General features: G+C 45.1%; 1 protein-coding gene and 1 long non-coding RNA gene across 3 annotated transcripts in view; one reads left to right on the top strand and one right to left on the bottom strand.

The window, feature by feature from the left end:
- The window catches only part of LOC141276922 (uncharacterized), an 82,120-nt gene that overhangs the window by 28,734 nt on the left and 37,837 nt on the right, over window positions 1–15,549 (top strand). The window lies entirely within an intron of this gene.
- LOC117308693 (uncharacterized) overlaps window positions 1–15,549 on the bottom strand; it is a 122,756-nt gene that overhangs the window by 10,662 nt on the left and 96,545 nt on the right. For both annotated transcript variants that reach the window (XR_012327291.1, XR_012327290.1), the window contains exons 6-7: window positions 10,063–10,366; window positions 8,884–9,000 (exon numbers count right to left, since the gene is read on the bottom strand). The gene's annotated coding sequence lies outside the window, so the exon portion shown is untranslated. The remainder of the gene's footprint in view (window positions 1–8,883; window positions 9,001–10,062; window positions 10,367–15,549) is intronic.

Consider the following 15,549-nt stretch of genomic DNA (forward strand, 5'->3'; position numbering starts at 1 on the left):
ATAACCCATCTGAGAATGACTTCCAGGTAACTGAGCTAGCAGATGCTGCCCAGCTCAGGAAAGAAGGCTGCCCTGGGCTTTGTCACTTTGTTGAGAGGCAGCTGTACATTTGCTGGCCCTTCCTGTCTGGTGCAGGAGGGAAGGAAGGAACAACTGTTCTCTTTCCTTCCAACTGCATTGAAAACCATGACACACGGGGCTTTCTCCCAAGGTCCAGAGTGACTCAATTTCAGGTGTCAAACATATTTCCCAATGCTGCCCATTAATTTTAATGAGTTAGACAAATGATGATGCAGAGAAGAATAATTTTCTAATCAATAAAATTGATTAGCAATGTAATGGTCTAGACTATAATGTAGGTGTTTATCAATTAGCTCCTGAAGTGAGCCAGGATCGCTAATGGTGTTTGATATAACGCTGGAGCAGACACACCTGGATTTGATGCTTTCCAGTTGGGCCTCTTACCCATGTATACTTGAGCAATTTTCTGAACTTTTCTGAGCTTCAATGTCTTTATCTATCAATATAAAATGGAAATAATATTACCTGCCTTTTAAATTTGCTCTAAAGATTAAATAAAACATTATATAAAAGCACCTAACATGGAGTCTGGCACCTACTGGGTATTCAATATATAATAACACACATACGATACCTGTAGACTTAGCGCTATATATATATCACTTTATTTAATCTACTCAAAAACTCTGTGAGGCAGGTAGTGTTATGATCCCCCACTTTACAGATGAGAAAACAAAGACACAAAGAAGTTAAAGAAGCTTGCCCAAAGTTGGCAGCCCTAAGTGGTGGTCAGAACTCGAACCCAAGCTGTCTGGCCTGGGACTTTGTGCTTTCAACCATTTACACTAGTGCTCTTCTAATACATGTTTTCTTTCTAATCTTCACCCCTGTTCAAGTGACTACAAAATGCAAATTTTTAGGCCCTTTCAGGATACCAAAAGGGGATGCTGGCTTAGGGAGCATGGCTTTTCTCTCACATTATCTATAAACCCAATAATATGTCACAGAGTCTCTTGGCTAGAACAGGGACACCAAGAACTAGCGGTTATCTTGTTAAGTCACATGGCCAAGGTCAAGAAGATGCATTTTCCTGTTCTGGGGCTACAGGCTGCTCATTTACCTTCCCCTTCCCCTCCTCCATCTCTATTTCAGGCAGTCATCTTGCAAAAACATATTCTTTAGTCATGAAAGATATATGATTGGAGTGCGTGGATGAATGCATTCAGATTCATCACCGCTAGAAACATCTTTATGGGAAGAGAATACCATTGTTATAGAAAAACATGGGCTTCCCTTTCACAACTCCCCAACTCTGCTCACAAAGAGGGATTTCAGAAAAATCCCTTCTGCCCACACTGTCTTCTGGTTCCCTGTGTATGTGTCTGTGTGTGTGTTTCTGTGCCTACCCTTCTATCCTAACTTTTGTTTAAGGGATTTGGCATTTATGTGTATGATTTATGAATTACTAAAGAAAACTCTGCCACTTCTTCCAGGGCTACTTAATAACTATTAGAATCAAGTGGTGTTAAAACAAGAAAGGATTTAGGAATTCAAAAATAGCACATCTGAGTATCCTGGCCTGTTTCCAAAAGTATGTCTCATGCAAACTTCCTCTCTCATAAAGTATCATTACAGCATATTATCCTAATAAACATCCACTCTGGGAAGGGCGCTGAAACAAGGCATGCCAAAATTTGGCAAGGCCGAATCTTTATCAGGCAACTATAAACTTCTAAAATTTTATTGTGAAAAATAATCCCACAGCCTGTGTAAAATAATAACGAACATGCAGTCCTCATAACAACTGGTTAATGTCTAAGCATTTTGAGATTTTGAGTGTTGCATGGAAAGGAAAGTGAGTCTAATGGAAAATTCTGATTAATGCCAATTTTGAGTCTAATAAAGTTCCTTTGTTAGCTGCCTAAATTATTAAAACTTACCCTATGAGCCCTTGTTTTTGAAAAAAATTTTTCTTCCTATTTACAGTCATACAAGGACATCTTAAAAATGCTGACTCTTAACCTCTGCTTCTCAAAGTTTTTTAACCCGTCAAGTCTTGGTTTTCTAGGCTGTTGCTGTGCCTGTCCTAACTCACTGTTGGCTTTTTAAGTTGTATCATGGTAGGCTTTACTCTTCACCATTATGATGGGACTGGTGTTTATAAGTGCTCAAACCCATCTTCTCTGATATTATTGGGAATGATTCCATTGCTTCAAAACACTTTTGCTGAGGCTAAGGAAGTTTTCTAGGAAATTCAATAAACAGTCTAAGTATGAGCGCTTGAGCTCTCTAGAGAGAAAACTCTATGCTGGTTATGGCATTACAGCCATATCACACTCCACACACACACATTTTATTTTTTTTTTCCTACTGTAAGAGTAATACCTATTTTGGGACCTCCCTGGTGGTCCAGGGGCTAAGACTCCATGCTCCCAATGCAGGGGGCCTGGGTTCGATCCCTGGTCTGGGAGCTAGATCCTTCATGCTGCAACTAAGATTTCGCATGCCGCAACGAAAGATCCCGCATGCCGCAACTGAGACCCGGCGCAGCCAAATAAATAAATAAATACTAAAACAAAAAGACTAATACCGTTTTTTGTAGACATTTTGGAAAATACGAGGATGGAGGAAGAAAACAAATCATATAGATTTTTACCATCCTGAGAAAGACAGTTATTGATCGGGGAATTTCCTTCCAGTCTTAACACATATATTATAACCAAATATGGATCATACTGTAGACATTGCTGGGTAGCCAGATTACACAATATTTAAAGGATGCTGCTCTGGGTGACTAAAACTCATCTTTAGTAGACATAATACAGATGTGGTGTGGCACTAGCTGGGGCGCTCCATCCTTGGGAGTTTGGACAAAGGGAAGGGAAAGCTTAAGTATCCAGTCAAGGGCTTTAACTCCAGTCTAAACAAGAGCTTCCCTGGGTGACTTCACAGCGGTACTGTAAACCAAGCTCCCTGACAATGATTCTGAGGCTACTGCCAAAAAGGACAGGAGCTGACCTAACAAAGCATACAGAACCCCTGGGTATATATAATGACAAACACTTTAGCTAATACTGATCCATTGGAAAATCAGATTCCTTCCTGCCAGATGCTCAGATGAAGGCTATTCAGAGAGCCACAGTGAATCATTCAACACAGAGGGCTGTGTTGAGAAAAATGAAAGGCTATGTGGTTTGGAACTTGTCTATAAAATGCACGTTGTTGACAATGGTTTCTCCCCATAGTCTACAGAAGTAAATTTGTACAAAGAAGTGGCTGGACTAATTTATTAAGTGCAAGATTGGAAGCCAGAAGCTCAAATCAGGCCTCTGCTGCTGACGTAGTATTCAGTTCTCACATCGTCATTTCTCAGTCTCTTTTCCCAGAGAAACTTTCAGGGTTGACAAAGTGATCAATTGTGGTGGCTTGGCTTTGGGAGGGTAAAGTTTTGGGGTTCGGTCTCTTACTGCATGAGTTCCTCAAGGCTATTTCCAGATGGCATGTGGTTTTGCACTAACACAGGATGAAGTTCACGGCAGAGGATTATGGAGGTGGCTTTGGCCAAGGCATAAGTCATAAGACTGTGAAGGTTCAGCTCAGCAGTGCTCAGCTTTCTGGAACCTTCCTCTGAGAAATGTGTTATCTCAGAGATGAAGTGTGTGGACAAAAAGGCCTTCATAGCACCAGCCCCAGAGCAGTTCCTATAAGCAAGGGAGAGGGATTCTCTGCAGCCCTGCCAATTCCTGCAGATACTTGCCAGTAGAGACCTCAGATTCTCCTTTTCCATGAGGGCATGAAGCAATGCCCACAAATGAGCAAGGAAAAGCATCTGCTCTGAGCCAGTGTTTCAATCTGTTACAGAGGATGGAAAATGTGCTTGAGGCTTGGAGTTGGGGAAATGTGTTTTTGTTCACTCAGCTCCCATTATAACCACATCTGTTATCAGTAGGGCGGGCTGTGTTAGTATTAATAGCATGACTTTCTCAAGCCTGGAGTTCTCCTCTGTGATGTTTTGGCTAAGAGCATTAAACAGAGAAGGCTGAGAAAAGCCACCTCACTGTGCTGGGGAAATTGCCCCTTGAATCCTTCTGGAAGACCTGACTCTGGGCCTAAGCTAATTTATATTTTCTCCATTTAACAACCTAATCTAAAAGTGAATCAGAATAAAGAGCTGCTCTGTCTTTTGTTTCTGGCTTCTCAGACATGCTACCAAGTTTGGTCAGTTCAAAATGACCTTAAGTTTTCTCTGACATTTTCTCAACTAGTATTCTGTGGCCAAATGGTTGGCAATAATAGGATTATCCAGTGTCAGAGCTGGAAATGACTTCAGGGATCCTCCAGACCAGTAGCTCTCAGACTCTACTCTTTGGAGGATGTGACTCTCGGATCACCAGGGGAGGGGAAGATGAAAAGGAACCAAGAATGCACCCCAACACACAACACACATACAACACACACACACACACACACACACACACACACACACACACCCTCCACTGACAGCCATCTTCCAAATAATACTCTATTTGAAAAAAAGAGTGATATGGCTAAAGACTGAAACCCCCAATAAATTCTACCCCCTAATTTTACTGGTTAAGAAATAAATTCCAGAACTTACCTGGTGGTCCAGTGGTTAAGAAACCACCTTCCAATGCTGGGGATGTGGGTTTGATCCCTGCTTGGGGAACTAAGATCTCACATGCCATAGGGCAACTAAGCCTGTGCGCCACAACTACTGAGCCCATGTGCCACAACTAGAGAGCCCACACACCACAACAAAGAGCCTGCACACTGCAATGAAGATCCCACGTGCTGCAACTAAGACCCAACACAGCCAAATAAATAAATAAGTAAATTTTTTTTGAAAAAGAAAGAAATTCCTAGGGAAGTTAATTGACTTACCTAATTGGTTACTTTGTGACAAAGCCAAGATTAGAACGCAAGTGTTCTTACTGGCTTTCATTCTTTTACTCATTTGTTCATTCATTCATTCACAAATGCTTTCTGTTCTAGGCATTGGACTAATTGCTATATCCAAAAAGACTTATTAAACAATTTAAATGTCACATGTATTTGGAAAAAATTATTTTCCATGAATTTGAGCACTAGGTTACATAATAACTTATCTTTCAGTGACTTAGTTAAACTAAGTCTTTCCTCATTAAATATCACATTTCTTCTGACTGCCCTGATGAATTTGTGGTAAAGTCATATTACCATTTAAAATATGTGGAATATATTAACATTTGCAAATTCTGTTCATTTTAAAAGCATCTTTGTAGTTTACGTTAGTGGGGTCACAGTTGGCACATATTCAACTATATCATACACTCTGTATTAGGTTTCTTTCAATGAAGGCAAGATTTTCAAAATGAACCATTTTTCATGAATATACTTTGTATAGTCATAATATGCTGTGTATAGCTTGGTCAGTACACTAACTACATTATTTTACAATTATCTATTTATGTGTTTGTTTCTCCCCAGCAGAATATGAGCTGCTTGGGGGCATTACAGCATTCCAAGCCATTTGCCCTTGCAAACGGATAAACAGAAAAGCCATCTGATAGATCATGTCTCTCTCTGATAGATCATGTCTCTCCAGGTCATTAGACATCCTGAAAGCCTTTTCTACCTGTAATGGTATGTGATAATGAAGTTTATCACTGAGATTCAGCCACACTCTTTGTATTAGTCTACATAACAAAGTACCACTGGCTGGGTGGCCTACACAGTAGACATTTATTTTCTCATAGTTGTAAGAAAAGACTAGAATTCCATGATCAAGGTGCCAGAAAATTCGGTTTCTGGTGAGAACTCCCTTCCTGGCTTTAGACAGTTACTTTCTTGCTGTGTACTGGTGGTAGGGATGGGTGTCGGTGGGAGGCAGCTCTCTGGTGTCTCTTCTTAAAAGGACACTAATACTATCAGATGATGGCCCACCCTTAGACCTCATTTAACTCCTTATGACCTCATTTAACTTTCATTACTTCCTTAGGGGTCCATCTCCAAATACAGCCACTTGGGGGTCAGGGCTTCAACATATGAATTTGGAGGGGACATAGAAATTCCATCCATAACCTTCTTAAACTGTCTCATGTGTTGCCTCAAATATGATAAATTGGGAAGTAATTGGAAAGAGGGGCCAGAGAGTGAAGCTTCTCAACTCTAGGAAGCAGCTGATGATAGTAGTTTGATGGCACTGATGTTTGAAAGGGGGAGACCTGCCTCCCCGCACTGCTACAGTCTTGCCCCTGCCTCCTCTCTCTCCAGGCCTTCATAAGCCCTGCAGAACTCAAAGAGCACTGCCCAGTGCACAATCTAATTTCAAGTGAGTGGAGAGTATGCACTGTTTGCCTTCCCCGTATACATTTCCCCTTCTTCAGCAGCAACTCTTAGGTCCCCTGATAGCCTTCCCTTGGTCCGTGGGTCTGGGTGGATGTCCGACTCCAGCTCTGAGGCCAGCAGCTGGTCCCAGTCCCTGCCAATCAGGGTATCTCATTTCCTTGGCCACAAAGATTGTTAGTAGTCGACATGTGACCTAAGCTGATCTAATTGGAATGACTCTGAAAAGCTTTTGGAAAAACATCTTTTTACCAACTCTGAACCTTAAGAATATCAGTCTGGAGAATTCCCTGGTGGCTCAGTGGTTAAGAATACGCCTGCCAATGCAGTGGACATGGGTTCGAGCCCTGGTCCGGGAAGATCCCACATGCCGCGGAGCAACTAAGCCCGTGCACCACAACTACTGAGCCTGTGCGCCACAACTAATGAAGCCCGCGCGCCTAGAGCCCATGCTCCACAACAAGAGAAGCCACTGCAATGAGAAGCCCATGCACCACAACGAAGAGTAGCCCCCACTCGCCCCAACTAGAGAAAGCCCACGCGCAGCAACGAAAACCCAATGCAGCCAAAAGTAAATAAATAAATAAATTTATTAAGAAAAAAAATAAAAACAGAATATGAGTCTGGAAAACCACAGCTATCTTGTCACCACAAGGTCAAACCTTTATCCGAGAATGTAGTCAACCTGCGGCAGGCTGACCTGGACAGCGGAAAAAGAGCAAGTCATGTTTTTGGTGACGTCATTTAGGCCCCCTGTGTCAGGCTATGCCGAAGCCAACCCAGGCCTTGGACGTCTCAGTTTGCAAAGTCAGTAAGTTTCAGACTTTATTGTTGGTGTTGCATGACTTATAACTGGGGGTGCCAGATAAAATATAGAACATCCACTTAAACTTGAAATTAAAATAAACAAAAGACAATTTTAAATTTATGAGCATGTTCCAAATTTTGCATGGGACATACTTATACTAAAAAATTATTTGTTGTTTATCTGAAACTGACATTTAACTGGACAGCCTGTATTCTTTTTTTGGGGGGGGGTACGCGGACCTCTCACTGCTGTGGCCTCTCCCGTTGCGGAGCACAGGCTCCGGACGCGCAGGCCCAGCGGCCACGGCTCACAGGCCCAGCCGCTCCGCGGCATGTGGGATCCTCCCGGACCGGGGCACGAACCCGCGTCCCCTGCATCAGCAGGCGGACTCTCAACCACCACACCACCAGGGAAGCCCCAGCCTGTATTCTTATTTGCTAAATCTGGCAATCCTACTTGTAACTAAAATGCATTAGTGATGGATGGTGAAACACTGTGTTCACAGAGAGGATCTGAAACGTCTGTTGTTTTGGTGAATGGGCGATAGGCGTCCCTGGCTGGGCCTAGATGTTACAGATAAAGTCTGAGGATGCTGCTACCAATCCTGTTTCCAAAACAGGTGTCACATGTTGGTGTTAACAGGGCTGACACGCGTGGGTGAGTGGCAAGAAGACAGGGGTCTGAGCTGAGCCAAAGATCATCAACCATCAGGAAAGCCCAGACCTAGACATAAGCAGGAATAAAGGTCAAGAGGAAATGCAGTTGAGACACATCAAAAACACATGTGGTTCGCTTTGTATTCAACAGTACAGGCAAGGAAGGGGGAGAGGGAGGAAGAAGAGAAAGAGAAAGAAAATAACAATCGAAACCATGTGGATGCTGAGCGTGGTCCCGAAGAGAGTTTAGGGGGTGACTGAGTGACCAAGCCCCTCAGCTGGCCTCTCACAGTGCCAGCATCCCCCCACTGAGTGTCATTCAAGGGTCTCCACTCTGACAGGACTGATGGCCAAGGTGTTTAACAGCTGGGACTCCAGACTGGTGTGTACTTGCTGACTGTCAGCTCTGCTCTGTTTGAGCAATGCTCCCCTTGAAACATCGACGTTAGCCCTTAACTTGTGCATAAGTGGTCACTCTTCAGAAGGTGAGAAATGAGGCTAGCAAGCAGAACCCAGGCAGCTACAATTACCAGAGGTCATAGAACACACAGGACGAGAGGGGTGGGAAGGTCAGTTATCAACATGCTTTGCAGTGCTGTGCTCTCCTCGTGTTTCCCTCCCTGTCATACCCTGAGTCTCCCACTAAGGGAGTTGCTGGGAGTTCCGGGCCCTCCCCTTTGCTTGACTATTCTTGCCCTCCAGAGAGTCCCCAGCCCCAGCCTTTATTCCTGAGTAACTTTGGCCCTCTGCTGGAATCAGGAGGTCTTCTCTTCCCTCCCGAGTCTCGCCCTTCAAGGGCCAAAACTCACCATCGGGTTTGATAAACTTTTCCGTGTCAGTTATGGATTTCCCAGACCCAAAACCTTTCCAAACCTCAGTGTCATGCCCCATGGAAAAAAAAAAAAATCAATCTCAGTCTTCAAAAATAAACTGAGAACTTGAAAAAAAAAACCAAACCAAAAAAACTGTGTTATTTATGCCTAAAGTACAACCGTTGTATAGATCTGTTGTTGCCTGCCCACCATTAAAGGGCAGAAGGTGGAAAGCACTGACCTGTGACGATGACGTGGTGAGTGTGGCCGGCAGGGCATGGAGGCTCAAGCAGCAGAGGGGTCAGATCACCAAACACTAGTGCAGGGCTGAGAGGGGCCGTGAGGTGACTCCACCAAGCTGTGTTTCACCCAGGTATTAGAGATGCATAGACCAAAACAGATCAGGGAACATGTTTGAATTTAAAATAACAAGGCAAAAGTATTTCATACATTTGTTGTGTAACGCGAATATCACTGGACCTCCCTAGCCTGCGGGTACCCAAGAGGCCACAGTAACATTAGAATTTGAACATTACTAGGCTTGGAGAGGGTGTCGGGAGGTGAGAGGGTCTCGGCTACACCGAGCCAGTCTTCCAAGGATATACTGTTTCTGGCACATTAGTGGATATTAATGTCAGCCTACAGTGAAGTACCAGTACTGAGCAAGGGCTCCCGTAACAAGGGCCTGATAGGGTTACCCAAGATGCCGATGTTCCTGCATCTTCAGCAGTGGCCTCCCCCTCCTCTAGCTTTAACAGGCACAGGGCACTATTCCTGGAGCACCTCCTTCACCTGCTATCTCTAGCCCTTCACACCCGGCTCAGGCAGCCTTCTCCGAAGTATTGTCCCGACTACATTTTCAGGGCCCACGTGACAAGGAGACGCGGGGATGCATAAGACTTCCGGAGGAAGTAAGGAGCCGCCTCACGTGTCACACCCACCCCTGTCGACTACCACCGCCCCTCCCAAACCCATCCAGCCATATCGCACTTTAGAAATTCTTTAGGGCTAACAAAACTCGCTTGGTTTCAGGTATAACTACTTCCTGAGTTAAAGGTCAAGTCTAGTGACCATTTTTCATACCTTTCTTTCATTTGCCTTCATCACACCTTAGCTGAGCACAGAGGAGGGAGACAGAGAATGGAGAAGAGGAGGTGGCGGACGGGGCTGGGGAGCAGCTCTGCACCCACGTGACCTAGACCCACTTCTTTCCCTCCCACCTCTAGCCTGTCTCCATTTCGGATGAATTCTGGGAAAAATCCCTATTCCCAGGGCCTCTCCCTGATGGCAAACTACATGAAAATAACGTTCCTCTCTGGTGTGAGGTTTGGTGCCTGCTTTTGTCACCAGCTCTGTTTTCCGTTTCTGGACTACAGTTGTCCCCTCCTCCCGCCCCTCCCCACCAAGTCCAATCTCTCACACGCTCCTTTCTCTCCGAAGCCTCTATTGCCAAGGCAACACGATTCCTCCCGAAGCCTTCCAGCCAGGGCCCCGCGGAGGGCCCCTCCCCCGCAGACCGCTCTGCTCTCCGCGAGTCCCTTGTTTGGTGCACCCTGGTCTGGGTGGGCGCACCACTTGCCCCACCATGGTCGAGGGAAACTCTGTCATCTTCCACCGAGTGCTGTCCCTCTTCCGTGAAGCCAGAAGTCAAGTGGCTGCTCTTCCTCTGAACTTCTCTCCCAGAAAAGAATCCACGTGACAAACGCAGTAACGAGCATGGCAAACTTCCGGTTCATGTCAAAGAGGAGAGGAGGAGAGGATTTAGGTCCTCCAATTCCAGAATCAACGACTTGAAATCCACCCTGGATATTTCTGTTCTCCCAAGTTTATATTCAGTGCTTCCCTCTCCTCTCCCCAGCCTAACCCTCCCTCCTCAATCTTCCCCCTCCCTGTCCCCCACCATACAAGCAGTTCAGTCTTGTCCCAGCTCCCACTTTACAATGGCTCATCAACCCTCAGGGCGATGCTCCAGAAGACAGAAGCTCCGCCTGTTCTATTTCAGCTCCATCAGACAGCAGTGATTGGTTAAAAGCGCAGGTCTGGACCCAGATTGCCAGGGTCGAGACCTAGCTTAGATACTTTGTAAATGTGAGAATTTAGGCAACCTACTTAACTTCTCGGTTTCCTCGTCTGTAACATGAGGATACTAGAATCTACATAGAGCGTTGTTATGAGGATCAAGAGGGATAATATATAAAACTTAGACCCTGGCACACTGTAAGTGCCACACCTGGTGATATAGTTCTTACTTTAACGATTTACTCTTGGGAGGTGGCTCATCAACCACTGTTGATACGTGGGATCTAACCTCTACCCCAAGCACACTCCTTCTAAGGATGGTCAATGCTCTCAACCAGAGGGTTTATGAGGAATGAAATATTCCTCATCGAAATACCTTTCAGCCAACCCTCATTCATTCATTCATTCATTGAATCAGTTAATGGCCACCTCGAAGTCCTTCACCATATATTAAATCATACTGCTTCGTTCCAGTTTCTCCATACGGCCTCCCTGTGTCTTTTTCGTCTACCCCCAAACCAGTGTGAGCAACGGCCCTGGTTCTCACTGTGCTCCCTCCTGTCAAATGGTTATGGCATCAGCACATCACAAAAGCACATTTACAATTTTAGAAGAATCTACAAGAACATAGGGGAATACAAGCCACAATAAATTGTGGAGCTGAATTTTTCTAAAGATAGCTATTTACCGTTGCCTCAAAGCCCAGTTATAGTTGTAGGATTTCATCAGGCTTTTATGTTCCCATGGTAACCAATGTACATGCAAAGCTTATAAACATATATTAAGAGGGCCTGTGAGTGGAAAACATGCAGTGCTGAGAGTTGGAAGAGCCAGGCCTAACCCCAGCTCTGCAGCTCATCAGCTGGGAGGTCTGGGATGCTATTTATAACTGTCCTAGCCGGTGTTTCAGACTCCATCAGTGTTTCTCAAAGTATGTGCCTCAGGTCACCTACATCAAAATCAATGGTTATACTTTTTCAAAGTGCATATTCTTGGGCCTCTTCCAGAACTACTGAATCTGAATCTCTGGGGGTGGGGACCAAGAATGCCACTGTTAACCAGATTCCCATGTGGTTCTTAAACACACTGAAATCTGAGAATCATGGGACCCTACAGTCCTCCTCCAACATGCTATAGTTCCTTGCTTATTCATGCAGGCCAGAATTTGATTGCTTTGGACCCAAAGAATCATTGCAGAAGTCCCTGAACAACATCAGGCAGGCAGAATACACTCTTCAGAATACTCTTTCATTACCACGTACTCACCCAGCACTTCCCATGGATCAAGCACTATTCTTGGGACACATCATTCAAAAGAGAGAAAAATACCTATCCTCATAGAGCCTACATTCTAGTGTGTGGGAGCAGAGACAATAAATAAACTATTAGTAAATGTAAAAATAGGTAAATTATATAGCATGATAGATGGTGATAAGTGTGGTGGGAAGAAAATAGAGCAAGGTGAGGGAGTCAGGATGGAGGGGTGTTAAAATGTCTCCTAAATTATATGTAGCCACAGAAACCAACTTAGGTATTTATTACAAGTCTGACAGGTGAGCCCAGCTGCACCTTGAAGGGAATGTAGTGGATGCTCTTGGTGCCCCGCCCAGACCCCCTTTAGGGCTGGTGCACCCTCCTCCTCCTCACGCCCCCCCCCCCAACTCTTCTGCGCCCTGTCAATGACTCAGTGACTATTGATGGCCCCTTGCCTCAAGGTGGGGTCAACTTGGCAGTATAACTTGTGCTCCCTGAGCTCTCGGGGAGGCTACATCCTTGCTAGCTCCCCCTTCCCCACCCCCTCCTTCTCCCCTCCCTTCCCTTGTCCAGGGAGTACTCTCTGTAAATCACTTGCACAAGAATCCCTGTCTCAAGTTCTATTCTAGGGAACCCGGCCTAAGGCAGGCTCCCAACCCCCAGTGGGGTTCTACAGACCAGGAGGACTGATGGCTGTTATGGCAAATCTTCATTGTTCCATTTCATCCTCGATTTATATTTAATATTCAGTCTTTTTGGTGCCCGAGATTGCCCTGCAGAGGGAAGCAGGTGAGGCCCTGTGAGACGTGTTGCCTAGTATCTGCTGTGTTTCTCCCACTCCTTTGCCCCCTGTGGCCACAGACATTCCCTGAGTGCCTACACTGTGGCAGGGACTGTGCTAGGCTTGGGGACACAGCATAGCATGAGATCCTCCATGTCACATGCTAGGACACTAGCGTCCAATTTCTGCCAAACACCTAATACGTACTTGAAAATGACCAAACTTTTTGTACGATCAGCTGGCTTAAAGATAATGTTCATGTACCTTTCTCATCAGCAACGTTTGTTTAAAAACAAATCCAACTTTGACACATCTCTGCTCAAATAAATGAACATTCCCATCCTGACTGCCTCTTTGAAGCAAACAGAGAAGGGAGGGCAAGGCTAGTAGGGACTGGGGCCAGCAGCGTGTTCTATGTAAGGAGAGATGAACATGTGTACTCCACTGGTTTTCATTACAAAAAGAAAAGAAGATATACAGATTGCCAACAAACACATGAAAGAATGCTCAACATCATTAATCATTAGAGAAATGCAAATCAAAACTACAATGAGATATCATCTCACACCGGTCAGAATGGCCATCATCAAAAAATCTAGAAACAATAAATACTGGAGAGGGTGTGGAGAAAAGGGAACACTCTTGCACTGTTGGTGGGAATGTAAATTGATACAGCCACTATGGAGAACAGTATGGAGCTTCCTTAAAAAACTACAAATAGAACTACCATACGACCCAGCAATCCCACTACAGGGCATATACCCTGAGAAAACCACAATTCAAAAGAGTCATGTACCAAAATATTCATTGCAGCTCTAGTTACAATAGCCAGGACATGGAAGCAACCTAAGTGTCCATCATCGGATGAATGGACAAAGAAGATGTGGCACATATATACAATGGAATATTGCTCAGCCATAAAAAGAAAGGAAATTGAGATATTTGTAGTCAGGTGGATGGACCTAGAGTCTGTCATACAGAGTGAAGTAAGTCAGAAAGAGAAAAACAAATACCGTATGCTAACACATATATATGGAATCTAAGAAAAAAAAAAAAAGGTCATGAAGAATCTAGGGGCAGGACGGGAATAAAGACACAGACCTACTAGAGAATGGACTTGAGGATATGGCGAGGAGGAAGGGTAAGCTGGGACAAAGTGAGAGAGTGGCATGGACATATATATACACTACCAAACGTAAAATAGATAGCTAGTGGGAAGCAGCCGCATAGCACAGGGAGATCAGCTCTGTGCTTTGTGACCGCCTGGAGGGGTAGGATAGGGAGGGTGGGAGGGAGGGAAGAGATATGGGAACATGTGTATATGTATAACTGATTGACTTTGTTATAAAGCAGAAACTAACACACCATTGTAAAGCAATTATACTCCAATAAAGACGTTAAAGAAAGAAAAGAAATGCCCCGCTTCTCTTTCATAGACCCTACTTTTCACATTCACCACATCAGAGGTGGACTTTTAAAAGGATGCTGATGGATGCTGAAGCAGACATTCCTCACAGCCTTGACAGCACAGACATTCTTGAAATAGTTACAAGATTTTAAAAATGCTTGGGAGGTTTTCCTTTAAAATAAATTCTGTAATATAATTCTTTGCTCCTCGCACTTGGTGGGGAGCTACATGGGGAAAATGAAAGGGGGGCCCGTCTGTGGAAGTTTGCCAGCGACCTCTGTGGTTAGGGTCGACCTACCCGCTAGCCTCAGATAGCTGAGGATGAGGCCTGCGCCTGGAAAGAGGGTGGTGATGAGGGTCTTGAATGGGCGGGCAGAGTACCCTTCATTTGAATGCAGTCGGAGCCTCCATGAATGCTTTTGGAACATGGTTTCCAACAGGCAAAAGAGAATAAAGAATTTTGCATAAAGAAAGGACTTGGGTCATTCACTCCGGTTTTCACCTTGCTGGAGAGGGGAGGAACCTGGTAGAACTTAAATAGAGGAGAGTGCCAGTGACTCACTGTGTCAGGCTGTCAGCGAGTTTCCCCGCAGGCAAGAAGGGCTGGCTAGTGACTCACAGCCCACTTTCTCCCCGGCCTACATGCAGGACCGCAAAGGAAAGAGTCTGAGCATCACAGCTCAGCTCTCTCGCTTTCTCTTCACAACAAAGAGGGGAGCCTAGGGCTCATCTCCCGGCTCAGTCAGGGTGTGCAGGAGAATCAGCAGGGGTCTGGTTAAATACAGAGTTGGAGTCAGTAGCTCTGGATGGGACCCAACCGTCTGCATTTCTTTTTTTTTTTTTTTTTTTTTTTCGTCTGCATTTCTAATAAGCTCACAGGCGATTCTAATGCTAACGTGGTCTCTGAATCACGCTGGAATAGCCAGAACCTAGCTGGTTCAGAATCAGCCACACTGAGGGGATGGAAGGTGCCTCCTGTGGCCACTATATTGATAAAGGTCATTTTTTTCTGGTGACAGCAAATCTCCAGTCTTATCCCTGGTGATGATCCCAGTGATCGAGTGCCGTCATCACCGTCTCTCACTGTCCTTCTTTATCACACAGTCAGGCTATACTTAAGGCTCCTGTGACTGGGCTGGAAGCAGGCTCCCTGGAAGGGAACATTCTCAAGACACAGAAGTGGAAACTGAAATCTCGCATTCACCAGGCCATTTTCTGCTCCATCACGCTGCTTCCAGCTGCCTTATGAGTGGTGGCTCAGCAAGGCAGCCCTTTCTCCGCTGCAGCAAGGCGTGCGCTTCTAGCTGGAGCCCTCCGCGGTGGAGTGTGCTTGGCATTCACCAGCCACTCCGGATGAAAGGGCCATTGGCTTCTAAATGCATAAATTGCGATTTCTTTATTGCTCTCATAATAGGGAGGGGCTGCCCTAAAAGTGGCGTGGAGGG

The sequence above is a fragment of the Tursiops truncatus genome, chromosome 17, assembly GCF_011762595.2.
Source record: "Tursiops truncatus isolate mTurTru1 chromosome 17, mTurTru1.mat.Y, whole genome shotgun sequence".
NCBI lineage: Eukaryota > Metazoa > Chordata > Mammalia > Artiodactyla > Delphinidae > Tursiops > Tursiops truncatus.